At 36.6% G+C, this 15,604-nt stretch overlaps 1 protein-coding gene and 1 pseudogene across 2 annotated transcripts in view; both read left to right on the top strand.

The window, feature by feature from the left end:
- The window catches only part of GBE1 (1,4-alpha-glucan branching enzyme 1), a gene marked incomplete at both ends in the record, with an annotated part of 293,082 nt that overhangs the window by 180,489 nt on the left and 96,989 nt on the right, over positions 1–15,604 (top strand). The window lies entirely within an intron of this gene.
- Positions 14,333–15,569, top strand: LOC307053221 (large ribosomal subunit protein uL18-like; annotated as a pseudogene). Its single transcript has one exon. The product of its transcript is annotated as a large ribosomal subunit protein uL18-like (transcript).

The following is a 15,604-nucleotide window of genomic DNA, read 5'->3' on the forward strand; positions in this document are numbered from 1 at the left end:
TAAATGGGCCTCTGAAAATGGCACCTCTATACCTTTTGAGCATGAGGTATAGCATAGCCACTTATAGAGCTGCAGGAAACTGGGAGAAGTATTGCGGGGGGGGAGTTAAAAGGTCATTGTTGGACAAATTAAATTTGAAATGTCCATTTGACATATAAATGGAGATCTTGAGTAGCCAGTCAAATATCTGAACCTGCAATTCAGTGGAAAGGATAGGGCTGGCAAATTAAAATCAGAAGTCATCTGTTTATAGAAGGTATTTCAAGCTATGAGATTGAATTAGATTACTTGAAAAGTGAGGATAAGGAGAGAAATGGTCTGACTGCTGATCTCTGAGTTACTCTCACATGAAGAGGTCAGGAAGAAGGATCTGTAGGTGAAATAGAAGGACAGGGAGAGAGGGCTCAACCATGTCAGCTGCATCTGTTGGGCTTAGTTAGATGAGGATTGAGAATTAGACATTGATTTGGCCTGATGGTCATTTATTTGGACTAAAAAGGGTTTTGTTGGAATGGTTGGGCTGAAATTCTCTTTTTGATGGGTTAAAAATGAATGCGAAGAGAGAAAGTGAAGGCAGCATGTGTTACGGTAACTTTTATGAGGGGATATTCTTTAAAGGGGAGTAGAAAAGAGGGTTGGTAGCTAAAATAGAGAGTTGTAAGTCAGAAAGTTTCTTTTAAAGTAGGAGATGTTTCAGCTGATACGGTTGAACCAATAGGGAAGGGAAAATTGCTGAGTCAGTAGAGAATGGATAACTGTAGATACAAATCTTTGAGAAGGGAAGAGAAGATGGGATTTGGGGTACAAATGGAGGGTTGGTCTTGGAAAAGTTCAGGGACAATTTATCTGATATAATAAGGAGACAGATATATGAGTTTTAAGCAGAGAGGGTGGTAGATTTGATTGGGTGTTGATGATGTTCTGTAATTGCTTCTATTTTTTCATTTATTTTTAAAGTCAAGGCAGTCAACTGAAGGTGAAAAGTTAAGAGAGAGGTGTTGGAAATTCCAGATGAGAGGAGGTGTAGAATTGTCATCTGAGAGAGTGGGAGAGTTATTTCATCGATAAGGAAATATGATGGGATTCCTGAGTGATTTTGTGGGCCCACCTGCCTGTGGACCAAGCAGAAAGCTGGATTTGACTAAATTCTGCTAGGACTATGAGGCTTCCCTTAAATTCCACTGGAAGCTGTTTTAAAGGCTGGAGAAGGGCAATCAATAAATGCTTGAATGACAATTTTTCTACCTCCATTTTCCTTGAATTTTCATATAGTTAACATTTCCAGAAAGTTGACAACAATAAAAATAGTCAGTTTAAAGAATCACAGTTTTCCAGGTCAAATCTGTTAAATAGTAAATCACAGCAGGAGGTATAATTAATTATAAGCTAAGTAAGCTTCCATGTTAATTGATTCAAATATACTCAATTCATCACCAAATATAGTCTTCACAGTATTGCTGGAGTAAACTTTCTCAAATGTAAATTTTGTGTGTGACTGACAAGTGTAAATCATTCAGTGGTAAACTATAGCCTATGACAGTTGTTTTCTAAACAGATGAATGCTAATGACTCTGGTGACAATGGAGATCCAATGTCTATTGTAGAGTTACTCACACTTAATGCTGCCTCCTCCTTATAGACTATGTCATAGATTGATACTTTCTTGATCATGTGAGATAGAAATATGAGAACCAAGGACATAAAACAGGGTTTCACAAGTCAGCTATGCCATCTCAAATATGGTCCCAAATATTTCTCAGAGATTATCCTTATTATCCTTACTGTTCCTAGTCCACTGATTGAAGGTGGGGTTCCCTGATTGCCTGAAAGGTCTTGAGCACAAAAAATGCCATTGTGCACTAGCTAGTTAGAATTGCAATTGGCAGTAGGCAGCACAAGGGTACTATCCAGTTTGCAGCTATCTCAGGGAATGTCTAATGGTTGTAAAAATGTGTGCATGTACACTTGCTTTTGGGATGGTGGATGGGGTAGTCACAACAGTCACAACATACAAGCCTAACTCCTTGTATGTTTTCCCCAGGGCTGAAACTATGGGTCCATGAATATTCAATTACAACTTTTTGATATACAAAAGGATCCAATTCTAAATTTTAAGAAACATACATATTAAAAGAGATGGCATTATTTTTAAAAAGTACTTGAAACAGGGATGTGGCTGCACTTCTCCTTCGTTGTATACCCTTAGCCAATTTCTGGGAGAAAGCATACAGACTTTAAGAACAATAGACAATAGTCACAGTGGGTTAATCCTTTCTGTGTCTTGAGGCACCAGGGTAGGGGTTTCCCAGCTGCCTCTAGCAATCCCATGTGTGCTATCCACTCAGCATTGAGGCATCTTCACTGAAGATCTATGGGAACAAGAACGTATTTTCAGAGTAATTGGTCTTAAGGATAACTTCTAAGTTCTTGGCAAACTAGGAGCTCAAGTATCTGATCACTTTCTACTTCTCTAAATTCTGCAATGTAGACTTTCTCACACATACCAAGTCTCTGTGTCTTTACCCATGCCATTCTTTCTCCTTTGGAATGCCTTCCCTCCTCTACTTTGCTTTATACACTATCTTATATTTCAAGACCAAATATCTATCTCCTCTTGTAGGAAACCTTCATAAAAACTCCACCATCTCCATCCTTGTCCCTGCTGCTTTAAATGTCTTCTTGCCTGTCTCATTCCAATAGACTTAAGCTGGACTTCCCCTTCTTACTTAAAGACTGCATTTAAATAGGTCTAATAATGTATGTATGTGTATATATGTGTGTGTATGTATATATATATATAACATTGAAAAAATCCCCCGTGTTAGTCTTTCCTACTAGACAACATGTCATTTCAGTGACCTGCCTTTTGATCTTACTTCAACAGCATGTGTTTGCTCTCTAATTAATGCTTATTATCTATTAGAATTGTACCTAAAACAAAAATGTTTATCCTGAGAGAGTATTCTGTACATTTCATGAGATATTTTCATGCAGAATGTTCTGCCATTTCCTTTGGCTTTTGATGTTAAAAATTATTTCTATTTCAAAAATATTTTTAACTTCCCATGCTGCCACATAGTAAAGCCTTTTTAATTGATATGTTTTATATCATTCAGTTTTAATTTTATTTGTGCCCTAAGTAATTTGTTAAAGCAGTATTTTTAGTAGGAAATCATGATCTATTTTCTAATATACCAACTGACATAAAATCCAGTTCTTCCTAAATATGGAGATGCTTCATTTTATAAATGTGCATATATCTTAATGGTGAGGACATTTTAATATTATGCTGTTTTACTTACTATGAAAAGGTTTTACTCTGAGACCTACTGAAAAAAAGCAAAAAGAAAAACTTTAAGTAGAAAATGATGTTTTGTTTCCTCATATTAAAATGCATTTAAAAATGTCAAAATAAGCATGCAAAGCCAAAATTAAATCTCTTGGTCATATTTTTGAGAAGTGATGACTTTTTCTATTTTAATTAACTCCCTAAAGAATTTTTAAATGTGGATGTCTCTAACCTAGAGGATAATTTTCAAACAATTATATATATAATTATTAGCTTTATAATTTTTCTCCATTCCGCATAAAGTCACAATTTTATCAGATACTTATCTTACCCACCCCCCATGAAATGTGTTGTATTAAATAACTTATAAGTTCCAATCTGCCATCCCATTATCTATCATATATCTATCATGGCATATAATTAACTGCTATGATTATTTTGATTTATAAATAATTTATATAAATATAAAAATACAGAAATATGCACTTAAGTACAGAAATAAGCAATCTGTCAATTTTATTTAATTAGCATAATAACTTATACATTTAATGTATGTCAGATATAGGTTTCTCTTTATTCTGATTTCAGTATGGGCAAATATAGGAGAAGACCATAAAACCACTGTGGTCTTTGTAAATTTATATGGAAAAATGATAGACTTTTAAAATATGAATGTATGTATAGATATATTTGCACAATAACTTGAGTCAAATTCATATAGTTATGGATAATGTGAAGGATATATTTTCTATAGAATCAATTTTACAGGTCTAGTTCAGCCATGCTGCTGAACATCTGCATAATATGGCTATTTCTGCTTTTTATAGGGCAGAGACCAATGCGTAAATTATGATTATTAATGATTTGGCTACTTGTGATCTCTTTTGAAAACTAAGTGGATGAAAATTATATTTTCCTTGCAATTTATGACAAAATGATAAATAAAATTATTTTCTGTATATTCTCATTATTTTGACATAATTTAAAGGGTAATCTTTTCAAAAGTATCTCATATACAAGTTCAGAGATTTCCAAGAGTACACTAGTTAAGGTGTTTCTGGGTGTGTAGAAGTTTTTCAGCCCCCAAAAGTGCCTGATGAGTCCATTTATTTAAAGGTAAAAATCATTAATAGAACACCAGTATCTCTGGGTCTAGTCATAGCTTTTCAACTAACTATAGAAGTCAGTAGTTCTACTTTCTCAAGGACAGTTGTAAAGTGTAGCTTGGCCTAAACTCATCCCTAAGCTCTTTATAGAAAATAAAGTTCAGGGTAGGATATGCATCATCAATGAAGTTTCTGAGCTGGGGAAGAGAAGTGAAGCAAAAATGCCCAGGTGAACTGGTGTGGGAATAAGCAAGTGTTGATTGAGAATGTCAAAGGCAAAAGAAACTTCTCACTGCTCTTCAAAGTTGATTCTTCCTTGTTATTGTGATGGTTAATTTTTTGTGTCAGCTTGACTGGGCTAAGGGATGCCAAATAGCTGGTAAACATTTACTTCTGGGTGTGTCTGTGGATGTGTTTCTGGAAGAGATTTAGCATTTGATTCAGTGACTGAATAAAGAGACCACCCTCACCAATGTGTCCAGGCACCATTCAGTTTGTTGACCCCGATGGAACAAAAAGGTGAAGGACTGGTGAATTTTCTCTCTCTCTCTCCCTTCTTGAGGTGGGAAGTTCATCTTTTTCTGTCTTTGAACATTGGAGCTTCTGGTTCTTGGCCCTTCCAACTCTGAGGCTTATACCAGTGCACCCTGATTCTTAGGCCTTAGTCCTCCTACTGGGAGTTACATCATCGGCTACCCTTGAACTGAATTATATCTCTGGCTTTCCTGATCCTTCAGCAGGCAGAAGGCTAGATTGTGGGACTTGTCTGCCTCTATAACTGTTTGAACTGATCTCTATAAAAAGTCACCTCATATATATATATACATCCTGTTCGCTCTGTTTCGTTGGAGAACCCTGACTAATACAGTCATGTCTAAAAATTACCATGATAAATGAGCCTCGTCAATGGTATCAGTTGGAATCATGAAGTTGGAAGGGTCTTAGTAGTCCATCCTCTCTCTAAGAGTAGAGATCACTTCTATGCACTATTTTTCTTGGTGTATAATTTTCTGCAGTCCTTTCAGAAAACAGTTTGTCAGCACTTATGTTAAAAAATGCTATAGCATGATCATTGAGTTATTTCACTTAAGGTACTTTATTCTAAGGCTATAAGCCTACTATATATTAAAAAGAAAATACTATGTGCTTAAAGATATTTATTGCAAGTTATTAACTAGAAACCAGCAAAAATATCCTTCAGGAATGACAGGTAAATTAAGACATTCTCAAATGAAAGAAAACGAAGAGAATTTGTGGCCAGCAGGCCTATCCTCAAAGAATAGCTAAGGGAGGGCTTCCCTTATGCTACACTCATACCATGGAATACTACTTAGCAATAAAAAGTAACAATATTGATCCACAAAACAACTCGGATTGATTTTCAGGGGATTATGCTGACAGGAAAAAGCCTGTCTCAAAAGAGAACATACATATGATTCAACTACTTTTATGTATTATTCTTGTAGTGACAAAATAAAGAAACAGAAAAATTAGTGGTAACCAGGGGTTAAGGATAGTGGTGGGAAGGCAGGAGGAAAGTGTATGTGATTATAAAAGGGTATCAGGAGAGCCGCCTGTGATGTCATTGTGTGTCTTGACTGTATCAGTGCCAGTACCTTGGCTGGGATATTGTTCCATAGCTTTTCAAATGTTACCATTTGAGTAAACAGGTAAAGTCTACACAGGATCTGCCTGTATTATTTCATGTAACTGCGTGGTAATCTACATTTATCTCAAAATCAAAAGTTTTAATTAAAATTTTTTAAAATCCTCTTTATATCAGAAACAAAGTGGCTCTAAGAAATCATTTGCAAATGTTAATAGTCATTTAACTATTACCGCTCATGGGCATTTGAAAGTAAGCTTCATTTTCAAAAGCATATTGACATAGGTAATAACTTTTCAAATACATTTTTTAAAGTTTAGATTTAGTCAAATCAGGACATCTGCTGCTCATGCAGTCGTAGAACATCAATGCCAATTAAAATCACTGTGGCTCAGAGCTGATACTCAACTTTAGAGTTCAGAATTCCCCCCCCTCCAGTTTAGATTGAGCTATAGGGGCCGCGCTCACGATAAACTCATATTAACAACAACAACAACAAAAAACTGATCTAATAATGTTAGATGGAGTATATGCCTTAAAAGTTAGTTGGAATCCTTGTGTTCAGTAAAGAAGTCACCTTTGTTTTGTTCCAAATAGTTTTTGAATTCAAATAAATAATTTTAAGGATTTTTAAATGAGCATAGAGTTAACACTATAAACATTACATGGTCTTAGACAATATGTAATCTTGGTAAAGTAAATGTCTTATGGACCATTCCTGCCTGACTGGTGTTACTACCCCTGTAATAAGTGGAAAGCTTGGGTTTACCAACTAGTGTTTCTTTCTTCCCATTAGTGCTGGATTAGTACTGATGAATGCATTTTATTAAGCTTTGCAATAATGTTTGTTTTTTTACTAAGCCCATTGCAGATCAGTGTTCTTTTCTTGAGATTTTTCTCAGATTTCTTCAGTACATCCTGGTTTTGACAATTCAAACTTGTCACCTTGATTGTACTCCCTAACTCGTCACCAAAGAAGCATTTATAAACTATGTGTTAGTTACATTTATTTCTGCTATTAGCTAATGTTACTTGTATGTTGGTATTTATTTTTCTCTGAGATGCTCTTTTTATCAACCTGGGCTCTCTCTCATTGTAGACAATTCTCTTACTAGAAAATTCATAGACTCAAGTGTTTGAAGGGACCTCAGTAATATAGTTTAATCTTTAATCTTTGCTTCAACATCCCTGATTCTGCTTGCCCTTAGATATCTTCAGTAGTGTGAAACCCATCTCATGAGGTAGCCCATTCCATATTTGGACAGGTTTCCCCATTAGAAAATTCTTTGTTACATTAAGTTAAACATCTGTCTATCAATTTGTAACCCACAGACACTCAGAAGACAGATCCAGTCACTTTTCTACATAGTGTGCCTTTGAGTATTATAACCTGGAGCTCTTTCTATTTCCAGAGTGTGTATTTCCATTTTCTCCCCAATTATTTTTCCTATTGCATTACATGGTTTTGAATTCTTATTTATTAGCAAACATGAATTTGTCTATATCCCTTTTATATTTGGAACTCTGAATGTAATATAACGATGGGTTCTGACTATATCATATTTTAGTCAGAAATTTCTTAGCCATTGCCCAGTATAGACATGCATTGTATCTTTGTTATTTTATACCTCAAAAGTACAATTGTGTCAAAAGACTTCTAGTGTACTAAGGTTTGGTTCTGTTCTGTCTTCTAGACTTGTAAATAATGTGTATATAAGGTAATGGGGAAAAAAATCACTCACTCTTTCAGTGATATATTTTTTTTCCTTTTTTTTTTGTTTGTTTTACCTCATTTACTCTCCCTCGAGTGTATTGTGAAGATTACTATTTTTTTAAGCCTTAATATATGTCTAGTCAAAAATCTTACAATCTATCGTTTAAATTTAAATTGGATTCCGAAAGTCACTAGATTAAATCTCCTGCTATACTTAGTGAATGAAAATATATGTTAAAGGAGGGAAAGCAGACCATTTTTATGTTTCTAACAGGCTAAATTGGGAACTTGTCATTGCTCACAATCCAGTTCTTCAGAAGTCTAAAACTGAACTTGAAAGCACCCTAGTCACCTCTGACCCACTGTGGAACACAGTGGTCACAATTGAAGAGGAAGGTGGTACTTTTCTTTTCAAGAAGAGCCACCTGCAATCACAGGTGATATCAACAAGCCTTGGAGCTTCGAAGAGCTATTGTATTTTCCTTCAGCCAGCCATTGTGATGACAGCGCTTCAGAGGTTACTGGGCCACTTTTAAACTTTTGTATCTTAAAAGCCACAGTAGAAATATATAGGCCACCCTGATTAATCAAAATAATATTTTCTGTCTTGCTGTAATATGATCATAAACCTTCAAAGAGGCCTTTCCTTATGAAGTGTTTATGAGTTACAAGAAACAAGTGTAGGCCTTTTATCTGTAAACATGACAAATATTCACAAAAATGCAATTGTCTTCAACTAGATATTCCCCTTTCGTCTTTAAAAGAGACACACTTTTCATAAAATCAACTATTGCCAAAGACTAACAAGTATCTGTGAAACAAAGGAGCTTTGAAATTATTCTTTGATTAGCTTGCTATATCAAAGGTAAAGGAATTGTATCCTTGAGTGGTGGTGGAGAGCTGTGGAAGGATCATGAACAGGCTTGCTCTTGCTGGCTTAGTACTACTCTTGCTGTAGTGAAGAGAAGGCCATTTTGAGCCAGTGGGTCAGACATATAACATGGGGTGTCATAATAGTTGGAAAAAATCAGCAAATTATGATAAGAAGAATTTATACTTCAGAGCAATACTCATTTTTGTGTATAGCCATTATTTTTCTGGACCTTTCTACTTGTTTACATGCATATTTCATTCTCTGCTCACATTTACATCTTTATTAAATTTTTATACCCTTTTTTCTCTTTTTTCCTTCATTTACTCCTCATGTAACTGGCTGTGAATGAATCTGAATCACATATTTATGTTAGTGACAAGTCAGAATGCCAAATTTGAGCTATTTGTGGCTCTGTTGTGAGCAATTTACATATTTACAACAGTCTCTAACATCTGCTTTTTTTGTGTGTGTGTGTGGTACGCGGGCCTCTCACTGTTGTATCCTCTCCCATTGTGGAGCGCAGGCTCCGTATGCGCAGGCTCAGCTGCCATGGCTCACGGGCCCAGCCGCTCCGCGGCATGTGGGATCTTCCCAGACCGGGGCACGAACCCACGTCCCCTGCATTGGCAGGTGGACTCTCAATCGCTGCGCCACCAGGGAAGCCCTAACATCTGCTTTAAAATATTCTAATATTATAATTCTTTCCAAAGTTGGTTTAACCATTAGCAATCAACAATAGCAACAATGAAATACATTGTGATGGTAATTGATAAATTAAAACAAACCACCTGTGAGCAAGAGGGCTCTAGAAAAAAAGCAAGTTAAGATGGCTAGGGAAGTGGCACATTGCTGCAAGCTCCATGAACTTCCTGTGATACATCCCAAATTTTATAAACTTCACTAATATACCAATAATACGGATGATAACAAGAGAAAGCAAAAAACAAAAACAAAACAAAAGAGGAGGGAACAAAAATTAGAAAATTTGGGAGGCAGGGAAACATATGGGCTATAATCATCCGTACAGTTGCTGTGTCTGTGGATAAAATCTGACTTTAAAGTTTTTTGTCTTTGAGACATGTTTTGATGGGGGGAAAGTCAGATCTGTACCAGTGTCCCAATCCTTCACTTACCTGTTCAGGTGATATTGGAAGAATCATGTAAAATCTCTTGTTTCAGTTTCCTCATCTGTAATTAGAGAATGATAACCCTTAGTGTAAGTGTAAAGAAAAAATTAAACATGACTATATGGATAAAGCATTTGACCCATTATCTATTCTCAGTAAAGGATAGTTTTCTGTTCTTTCTTTATCTCCCCAGAGCGCAAACTGCCAGCAGCCAAAGGGGAGAGGGAATCATCCTCAGGAGTTAGCAGATACATTGTGACTCTGACAGTTATCACGTGTTGCTCATTGTTTGGGCATCATTGAGTATTGTAGTTGGAACCGTTCACAATGACAGTTCTACATGCCAATGAAAAAGCAAATGTCTCAAACCTATTCAGTGGCCTTCAGTGCAGGTTGAAAAAGGTACTGAAAATGTAGTTTGGGAGGGATTTTCTGAAAGGGAGAAGATGGTATAGCCCAAATAAGCAGCTTTTTCCTAAATGCCTTATTTAATCAAAGAGTAACATGTAGTATTTATATTTCTTAAATAAAAATCTCTCTCAAGAACAATTTTCAGCAGAAGGAGCACAGTGGATTTAACTGATAGTGCCTCTCCTTACTTTCCTTTCATACTATGCAAAGGTTGTTTTGTTTTGGGGGTTGTTTGTTTGTTTGTTTTTAATGTGGTATATCCCATAATCTGTGTATAATAGAGGAATAGACCATAGTGTTTAGGTTGCAGATTCCCTCTTACTGTAAAAAAATAGTTTGGCATGGGAGAGTTTACCACTGATCCAGAAAACCATTGGTGGTTGTATAAGTAGTGACCTGCTGATATTTAGCAAGTATCCAAATTAGTGATTTTCAGCAACAAAAACTGATTTTGGAAAAAGTAATAGACTTAGTTCCAAGGGACTTGAGGGGCTTATATAAAACTAATCATAGATGAACATGACTATAACATTCCTTGCTTAAGACATAGTTTCTTATATATGATCCCTGGGTGTCCAGAGAAAGCCTCTCAGAGGTCATATTTGATTAAAATCTGCTTGACATTTGAGCTTGGGTTCAACTTGGGCAGAGAATTCCAGGCAGAGATACGAAGTCCATATGGTTAAATTGAGCTTGATTGTGCTTGAGGAACAGAAAGAAGGCCACTGTAGCTGGCACTTAGTGGAAGGGAGTAAGTCACAGTATTAGACTGGTGCTTGATTGTATCGGACCTTGTAACCAGGACTATAGAGTGGATTTTATCCCAGGTGAGTTGGGACTTATTTAATAGGGCCAGGTCACTCTGACTGGGCAGGATTTTGACCTGAAAGTGGGTCATTAATCTCAACCAGACGGCACGCTATACATTTGCAAAGTGCCTGGGCATTGATAACTATATATATAAAACTCTGGGCGGGTGACTTTGACAATTCATCCTATGTCTTTATATATGAAAAAGAATCCTGAAACCATGGAAATTTAAGATAATTTTGGGACCATTTAAAAAAGTTAATTTTGGGGCTTCCCTGGTGACGCAGTGGTTGAGAATCTGCCTTCTAATGCAGGGGACATGGGTTTAAGCCCTGGTCTGGGAGGATCCCATATGCCGTGGAGCAACTAGGCCCGTGAGCCACAACTACTGAGCCTGCATGTCTGGAGCCTGTGCTCCGCAACAAGAGAGACCGCGATAGTGAGAGGCCCGCGCACCGCGATGAAGAGTGGCCCGCGCACCGCGATGAAGAGTGGCCCGCGCACTGCGATGAAGAGTGGCCCCCGCTTGCCACAACTAGAGAAAGCCCTCACACAGAAACAAAGACCCAACACAGCAAAAATAAATAAATAAACTTCTACCCCCAACATCTTCTTTAAAAAAAAAAAAACTCCCCCAAATAAATCTCTAGGCCCATGTGTTTGAAAAAAGATAAAGTTAATTTTTTAAGCATAGGCTAAATTCTCCTCAAAATTTTCACCAAATATCTGATATTCTGAGGAGTCTAAGCTTTTATTTTCCAGGACCTGCATCCATTGCAGATGTGAAGTTTCTTCTGATCTATCGTTTTATCTTTTACAAATTTGTCAGTTTGCCTTTCACTTCAGAATATATTGTGTTTATTTTACTACAGTTAGCTCTTTAAGTTGCTGTCAAGGGGCAGGTGTGCATAGTAGCAAGCTACTTTGATTCTGCAATAAGAAACCTGAGTTCAAATTCTGACTTCATCACTGGCCAGCTGTGTGGCCCCGTGAAAGTTACATATGGACAGTGGTAAATGTGAGTTTTTGTTTTTGTTTTTGTTTTTGCGGTACGCGGGCCTCTCACTGTGTGGCCTCTCCCGTTGCGGAGCACAGGCTCCGGACGCACAGGCTCAGCGACCATGGCTCACGGGCCCAGCCGCTCTGCGGCATGTGGGATCCTCCCGGACTGGGGCACGAACCCATGTCCCCTGCATCAGCAGGCGGACTCTCAACCACTGCTCCACCAGGGAAGCCCAAAATGTGAGTTTTAATTGCAGGGGTTAGCAAACTATGGCCTGCGAGCCAAATCTGGCTGCTGTTTTTATTAATAAAGTTTTACTGAACTACAGTCATGCTTACTCCTTTACATATTGTCTGTGATCTCTTAACAACCTACAATAGCAGAGCTGAATCATTGCGATGTAGACTGTGCATGGCCCACAGAGCATAAAATGTTTATACTTGGCCCTTTACAAAAAAAGTTCACCAATTCCTGTCATAGTGCACACTTCTGAGGGTTATTTTGGGAATTCCATGGAATAATTCACACAAAGCTTTTTGTACAAGGTCCAGCATTTAATAAGTATTCAATATATATTTATAATTACTAGAATTTTTAGAAATTCATTTTGTTTACTTCACAGTAATCAGGTTAAATTGACTCTCATGAAGATGCACCACTGTTTATGTGTATTTCTCTATACCCTTGGGGGTAAAATTGCCTAAGTTTGAGAAGTCTGTTTTTTGAGTAGTCCTATTTTGGTGATGCTTGCCCATTTCTGCATTAATAACATTCCTGGTTATTGGAGGTTCTATTTTACCCACTAATCTGTCCTTGATATGAATATTATAAATTATACATATGTAAAAGTTCTTGGCTATATTACAGCAATATGGGTAGATTGTTAAATTAATCATTGCAGAACCCTTTGAAAATCTGGGCAGCAATGTGCAAATGCAAAATTTATAACTGGAGCAAACAAAAAGAAGCTGATGATTCCTTAAGGATACTGATGTTTTTGTGGTTTCTTTCTTTTATTGTTGTCACCAGAGATTTATCTAACATTTGGGGAAATTTTCAATATTTAATCATAAGCATTTTTATTCCAATGTAGGCTATACATGCAGGCCAATCTGAATTTGTTCTAACTAGAGGCTGGATATGTATGTTTTTTTTAATTAGGGTATATGTTCAGATGAATGCTCATGTGTGTTAAAACTTAAAATAAACAAATTCATGCATTAATAAGGAAATATGATTAGTGAAGAGTTTAATGATTTTACTTTTCATAGTGGTAAACATGTTGTAAAAGGCCCCTAAACAAAGATTGTAAACTGTGGGGGAAAAGGAAGAGGATAATCTTATTTGAGCATCCCAAATAAATAATTTCTTATTTAGTTTTCTTCGTAAAAATATCTTCCTAAATGCCTACATCATACTAATTACATAGCCACTTTTGTAGGTGTCTGAAGTACCTACAAAAGTACATTTAAGTTACATTTATGCCAGTGTAGTCAAGAGTTTTGTTCTTAATTTCCATTTGCTATTTCAATGACTCTGAAAACACAGTTTCTTAAGTAATGTATACTAGGTTTTTTTGTTTTTTTTTAACTGCTTCAGAGTTAATGTTGGATTTTATTTGAGTTTCTTAGCTTTCTATGTACCTTATTAATTCAGTTCAGGTCAATTTGTTTAAAATTAATTTAAAAAAAGGTATAGGACATGATTCCTACCACATAGACATTTATTGTTGTGTTGGGAAGACTGGTTACATGACCCAGTTTATCTCCTATTTTGTTTTACACTAATTAAGGAATTGTCAGGAAGATTCTGTGAAGCTTATGCTAAGACTTGAGTAATAGGTAGAGTTTGGACGGGAGAGGAATGGGTAGTAGTTCTTATATTTGGTTTTTTTTTTGGGGGGGAGGCTGAATGGTTGTTTTTTAGTATGTGTGTTTATTTTTCCCTATCATCTAGAATTCTATTATTGCCTAAAACACATTATTTGATGTAATAAACCTTTAGATCTGGATTATGTTAGCATATAGTGAAATGATTCAAATTATTTACTCTGTATCCTGAAGCTCAGAAAATTTTTGATCTTGAATTAATCTTTCACTTTAATAAAAGGTTTATTAAATCCTAAGTTAGAAGGAGAACAAATAATCTAGTAACTTCTTGTCAAAACTTATCACTCTGAGGTTCAGAGAGGTTATGTGCTTATACTGATTTTTGCAAAATCAAATGGAATAGTTTTCTTGACTCCTAACTCGGTGCTATTTGTGTGTATGTGTGTGTTACAAATGCTTCCTTGATGTTCATTAAGTGAAGTCTGGCATAATTTTCTCGTAAATTGCATCAAACCAAGGCACTTGCTTTATTTTTTTCAAAATTAGTAAATATATTTATTTATTTAATGATTTCAAGCAATAGCTAGTTTTTTGATAGGCTTTCACTTTTGCTTTATGAATGACAATTTAAAAGGAAGAGAGGCTGATGAGAGAGAAAAGGAAGAGAGAAAAAGAGGTTAGAAAAGAAAAAGGAAGGGAAAGAGAAGAAGAGATCATATGCAGAGCTAGTTTAGGGATTAAGGAGCCACAGAGAGCAAGGGAAGAAAGGAATGGCTTCTTAAGACTGATAGAAAGAGCAAAGTCTTAGCTGAAGGGGGCAGTAGTTGGGGCAGGATTCAAGAAAAGTGTGAGCCTTAATTGGGAAAGAGGCTATAACATGAAGTGGGAATTTTCCAGAGATGTATCTTGCTAGAAAGAAAATTATCCCAAAGTTATTCTCTTTAAAGAGAAAAATTCTGGCTAATTACTGTGCCTGAGTTTGGGCTGCGGCTACTTCCCCACTCCCACCCCACTGCCACCCTCAGAGGTGCTTGATCTGCAGGTCTGTGGCTAGCGGTAGGCACAGGTCTCTGTTCTGCAGGATGGGGTTTATTAAAGTTATCAAGAATAAGGCCTACTTCAAGAGATACCAAGTGAAATTTGGAAGAAGACAAGAGGTTAAAGCTGATGACTGTGCTCAGAAGTGCATGGTAATCCAGGATAAAAATAAGTACAAGGAACCCAAATATAGGATGATAGTTCGTATAACCGAGAGAGATATCATTTGTCAGATTGCTTATTCCATATAGAAGGAGATATGATAGTTTGTGCAGCTTATGTTCATGAACTCTCATGGATACATTGCAGAAAGCACTGATGGTCAACCTGGTGCCTTCACCTGCTGTTTGGATGCAGGGCTTGCCGGAACTATTACTTGAAAGCTGTGGATGGAGGCTTGTCTGTCCCTCACAGTAAAAAAGACTCTGGTTATGATTCAGAAAGCAAGGAATCCATTGCAGAAGTACACTAGAAGCATGTCATGGGTCAGAACATTGCAGATTGTCTGTGTTACCTGATTGAAGAAGGTGAAGATGCTTCCAGGAAATAATTCTCTCAATACATAAAGAACAGTGTGACTCTAGACACGATGGAGGAGATTATAAGAAAGCTCATGCTGCTGTAGGAGAGAATCCAGTCTATGAGAAGAAGCCCAAGAAAGAAGGTTAAAAGAAGAAGTAGAACCATCTCAGAATGTCAAATGCCCAGAAGAAAGATGGAGTAGCTCAGAAGAAGGCAAGCTTCCTCAGAGCTCAGGAGTGAGCCTCTGGAAGCTGATAAACCAAACCACAATTTTC

Source organism: Hyperoodon ampullatus (genome assembly GCF_949752795.1).
Source record: "Hyperoodon ampullatus genome assembly, chromosome: 5".
Lineage (NCBI taxonomy): Eukaryota > Metazoa > Chordata > Mammalia > Artiodactyla > Ziphiidae > Hyperoodon > Hyperoodon ampullatus.